At 31.8% G+C, this 5,609-nt stretch overlaps 1 long non-coding RNA gene across 1 annotated transcript; it reads left to right on the top strand.

The window, feature by feature from the left end:
- The first annotated feature begins 485 nt into the window (after positions 1–485).
- LOC109160690 lies at positions 486–2,721 on the top strand. Its single transcript, XR_002050809.1, has 6 exons — positions 486–763; positions 1,317–1,643; positions 1,808–1,895; positions 2,239–2,342; positions 2,421–2,469; positions 2,651–2,721. It is a non-coding gene; the product is annotated as an uncharacterized LOC109160690 (long non-coding RNA).
- The last annotated feature ends 2,888 nt before the right edge of the window (positions 2,722–5,609 follow it).

Genomic DNA, 5,609 nt, shown 5'->3' with positions numbered 1-5,609 from the left:
TTTTCAACCATCACTGCTGGAAAAATGGCATTTTCCGTCCACTTTTCCGACCATCTAGAAAAGTGGACGGTAAATTAAGTTTTTTTCTAAATTATTGACCACCCTATTGGATGGTCGGAATGTGGACAGTATTTCCGACCACTCTCAAATGGTTGTCGGAAATGTTATGACCTTTATTTTTTTAATTTGTGGGCTTTGACGAGTTTCCGACCACACTTGGTGGTCGGATGTCCTGCTCAGCATTTTTTTATATGCTCCGGACTGTAAATAGCATTCACAAAATAAAAGATTATTTTTTAAATGTTTTATTTGATTTTCCCCATACTTAAATATTATAAATAATTATGTTAATTATACCTACATGAATATTGAAAATTTTATTTAGTATGATTTTATTATTAACACAGAATATAGAACTATTCAAATTTTAAAATATTATAAAATTAATATTTATTATTAATGGCTATATAAGAAGACATTCTGAGAATCGCTATCCTCAAGCCACTAAATCCCCTTGCCGGAGTTGCCGCTAAATTCCCTACCCGATAAATCCTCTTCGCACCTCAAGCTAAAGTTACGAAATCTCTATCCTCAAGCCAAAGTTACGGATCGGAGTCATCGCCATCCTCAAGTGAGTCGCACCTCAAGCTAAAGCTATGGAGTCGCCATCCTCAACTGAGCCGCACCTCAACCGAATCATCAACGGAGTCATTTCAAGCTAAAGCTACGGAGTCGCACATTCATCTGCATCCTCAACCAAAAGGTAATTGCATTTCAATTCTATATATTAAGTCTACTAAATTTAGTCTCTGTTTAGGGTTTAAGGCTTAGAAATCTTATTTCAACTGCATTTTCCTTCTTTTTTTTTTTTCCTGCGTTTTTGCTTTGACATTTCTGAGTAGATATAGATGGATTTGTAGGTTTAGATATTAAGAAATATATAATACTCCCTCTGATTTCTGCTGCATTTTGTTGTTTTTCTATTTTTTTTGATACAGAGTCTAGATTCATAATTTTCATAGCCTAAGGAAGAAGAGAAATCAAAATTTCATATACTTTAAGCTTTTTCACAGTTACTGTTGCTATACTCTTGAGGATGTCAATCTTACTAGAACTGTTTTTTCAAGTCCATGAGAATAGACTGTATAAGATGATTCTAAGGACGATGATTCTCCGAATGAAATATTCTGATGATCCTAGATGGCTGCTCAATTTTATTTTATTTTTTATTTTTTTGTAATTTTTGAGAAGAGAACTCCCTTCAGTTTTGCCTTCTTCTAATGAGATTATGCATAACATTTTCCCCTTTGTTCTAGGTGTACTTTGAACTCCAGCACCACGCCCCTCATTTGAAGAGAATCATTTAGTGCTCATCCGGTGCTAACTTTCCCTCGAGACGATGCTATGCACCTTTACAAAGCTCACTGAATTATTTGGTTTGTAAAAATTGTAGTAATTTTTAACAATTCAGAAAATTTACTGAATTATTTGGTTTTACAGAGGTAAAATAGCTCACTTCTCGACTTCGCAGGATCAAATTTCTGTTGTCCAGCAACACAAACCGAAGACAGGGAAAGATGAAGAACAGAAGCAGCTAATTAAAGAATGTTGTACAGGAGCCAGAAGAAACTGAGTAACTCCAAGTTATTTTTTGAGATGAATCTATTACTCCATATTTTTTTGAGATGAACAAGTTAGCAGATTTTTATGATGTGCTTTAGTTTTAGCAGCATTTACGAGTCTTAATGATGTGCTTTAGTTTTGTTTCTTTGACATGACTCTTATGGTAGTTCTTATTGCATTCTAGGTGAATCCCCGCCCTCTTCTGCCTTAGTGCCTCTGATGTTGATAATTTAAACAATCCATTGGCTGTAGACAACAATCCTCAGCTAAAAGTGAGTGTTCAGTCTTTCTGAGATCGCCTGCTTCACATTTTGATATTATTTTACAGCAAGTAGCTTACAAAGAGAATCTGAGATTGTCTGCTTCACATTTTGGAAAATGAAATAGAGGGCTAAATGAGAATCTGAGATCATCTGCATCAGTCCCTACTCAGAGCAGAAGCCACTGTTATCATTTGTGCTTGGTTTTATAACCTGGTGACTGGTGTCTGGTTCACTTAGTTAATATTTTGCTATGGTGGTTTAGCTGAGAGGATTTCCTTTTGTAGATGTTTCATTGGCACAACTGAATTGCTAAGGAAATGAAAACTCAATTTTGTTTTCCCTTGGGTGCCAGAAATTATCAAATTACATGAAGCAATCTGCAGAGCTCTTAGAAAGAAGAAGAACCAGTGATGCAGAGTGTGCCTTGATTGTTTTAGCTGATGCTTTGATGATAAGGTAAATGATTAACTTGCTTTTCTAAATCTCATTCCAATTACATGAATTTACTACTCTTCACTTTTCTTGTTGCTTCAGAGCATAAGAGCATTTACCCAACACTCTAAGACAAGCTTTAATATATAAGGTACTTCATCTTCTATTGCTCCACTTGCTACTTAATAGTTCATCTTCTATTGCTCCACTTGCTACTTAATAGTTCCTCCCATTTATTGTTACATTGAGTCTAGGGCTTCTCAGTTTTTGGTCCCTTGGTTTTTATTGTTGTGTTGACAAAGTGGCTGTAACTTCAATGTCACCTGGTGCAGGCCCTTGGTTTTCCAATGCCTTCCTTTGCACATGTTTCTTTAATTCTTGCTCCAGATAGAAGCAAACTTTCTAAAAGACATGGTGCAACTTCAGTAGGTCAGGTAATTGGTTTACACATCATTTAGTGTTTTTTCCCTATTTAAGATTATGATCTCCAAAAGTTGATGCCCTTAAGGAGAGCCTTGAGAATGATGAGGAGAAGGTAAGTCTCTCATTTTTCACGTATATTAAGAACAAATCTCACACACCTTAAGCACAAAAGCCAACACTTTAAGTTTTAACAACTACTGAAATTAATCACTAACCCCTCGCACCTTAAGCACAAACCCCACGCACATTAAGCACAAACTTCACGCATATTAAGAACAAATCTCACGCACCTTAAGCACAAAAGCCCACACTTTAAATTTTAACAACTACTCACATTAAGTACAAACTCACACACCTTAACACAAAACTCACGTACCTTACGCACAAGACTCAAGCACTTTATATACAAAACTCACGCACATTAATCACAAAACTACTCACCTTAATTTTGACCTAGATGCAAAAATTACAAAATTACCACCGCGTTTTTTTTTTTTTTTTTTTTTTTTTAAATTTTGGTAATCTTGAATGTTGATTTAAGCGAGATGAATGACTCAGATTAAACCGCACAACCGCACCTGAGGCGTTCACCCGCACTAGAACCGATTTCTATATATACATACATATATATTTCTATATATACATACATATATACAGGGACGGAGCCAGAAAATTATTCGAGTGGGGGCGAAGTTTAAATGACGTTAGAAATGTCAATTACAAAATATCAAAAAGTCATAATAAGGTTAAAATGTAAAATATATTATAAATTATAATAGAATGTTTTTGATAGATTACACGATAGTTAGAGTCGGAGCCAAAAATATCAATTAGATAAAATAATTTGAATAACATTTTATTCATAAATACTTTTTAATTTTAATTTGTTTAGTTAGATCAACTTTAAGTTTCTCTAAATTAATTTAAATACAATGAAGTATACTATAAACTTGTACATTACATTAATTAAATGATTCATAAAAAGTAGACTAAAAGAACATTTAATTTGTTAATTAAATGGTTCATAAAAGTAGACTAAAAAAATATAAACTTGGCTAAAAATTATAAACTAGTGAAAATAAGAAAATTTGTTATTAATGAGATTTGAACTTATAACCATGACCATACACTTTTATTAAAGTCAATTTAAAGTTCAACCAACTAAGCTACTCAAACCATTGGCAATTTAGACATAAATATAGATTTTATCTAATATTTAATGCTATATATATATATATATATATATATATATATATATATATATATATATATATATATATATATATATATATATATATATGCAGAGACGGAGCTAGTATGAGGGCAGTGGGGGCAGCTGCCCCCGCTCCCCCACCCCACCCTTATATATATATATATATATATATATATATATATATATATATATAATTCAAAAGATCTTAATAAATGTTTTTAATTATATATTTTTATACATTAATTTTATTTTCGCAAAAAAAAAAGTAAATTTTATATTTAAAAAAAAGTTTAAGGAGAAAAAAAAAAAAAAAAAGGATTTGATGGGTGCATGTTGCTCCATGATATAAATAGTGCTTAGTTTCAGTCCTCTCTTCAAGTAATTAGAATTATTTGAACCAACACCTAAAATTTGAATTGAATTTTGAATTTGTAGCTTGGTTCTGAGCTTGTAGCTTGTAGCTTGGTTGGAATTTAGGCCGAATGGCCTTGAGTATGTAAGGGCCAAAATAGCTTTGATTCATTTTGTAGAGTTTTGCGCTCTTTGTATGGCCGAATGGCCTCATGTCTTGTGGTAGATTTAGTCATTTGGACCATATAGCTTTTGTAGGGCTTTACGCCCCTTGTTGTTTGTAAAACTTGGTCACCTTTGGACCAAGCTAGTAAAACTCTATTAGTTCCTCCGTAATTTTTACAGAGTAGTATTTTATTTATTTTAGTTTCATAGCATACTGGGAAAAAAAATTAAAAACACCAATAATAAAATTATTAAAAAAATTTGATAAAAATAAAATTTTAGGTATACCTAACTAACCCGAAATAATTTCACTCGAACCAAATATATCCAAACTAAATTTGAATGGGATATTGGGTACTGTGAAAAAGATCACTCAAAATTTCCAATATCAAAAATAAAATTCAAATATTACCTAAATCCAACCTGTGTCAACCCCTGCATCTATCCCTCCATTAATTGTTTGAATGGGTGAGAGAGGTGTTTTTCAAATATTACAAGGCAAGTATTGCTTTTTAAGAATTTATGGCAAAACAAATTATTGATTTAGTCCCTTTTTCACTTTTTTTTTTTTTTAATACTACTAACTCTGTTACAATATAATACTCCATTTGTCCCATTTTATTTGTCCTACTTATTATTCACTAGTCAAACCAACTGTTTTTTCTTTGTTTATTTTCTTTAGTATTTTTTACTTATTTTTAAATTTGAATTTTTGTGTTTAATAGTAATTTTAATGTAGTTTCTAAATATATAAATTTTGAATACTAATACCAAACTTAATATTATTAAAAATTGAATTAAAAATAACTTCAGTCAAGCCTCGTTAACCTAACGAGACACATAAAATAGGACGGAGGAAGTATCTATTTAGTCCATATGGGAAGCAACTTGGTGCCACTAGATCACAAGTTCATTAACCCTCCATTTTAAAATTTATTTTGGCAGTACCAATATAAGGATTTTTTTTTGACTCAGCTTTTTGGTCCATACTCTAATTAATAGAAAGAGTTTCTCCTTTTTGTAAAGGTGAAAACAAAGAGTTATTTTTCTTCCAAAACTATAATTTGAATGGTAATAGTTGATGTGAAGTTCAGGTGAAGTAACTTAAAGTGCATTAATTAAATTATCTCAATTATATT

This window comes from Ipomoea nil, unplaced genomic scaffold (assembly GCF_001879475.1).
Source record: "Ipomoea nil cultivar Tokyo-kokei standard unplaced genomic scaffold, Asagao_1.1 scaffold2879, whole genome shotgun sequence".
NCBI lineage: Eukaryota > Viridiplantae > Streptophyta > Magnoliopsida > Solanales > Convolvulaceae > Ipomoea > Ipomoea nil.
This window is presented reverse-complemented; position numbering and strand designations above follow the sequence as displayed.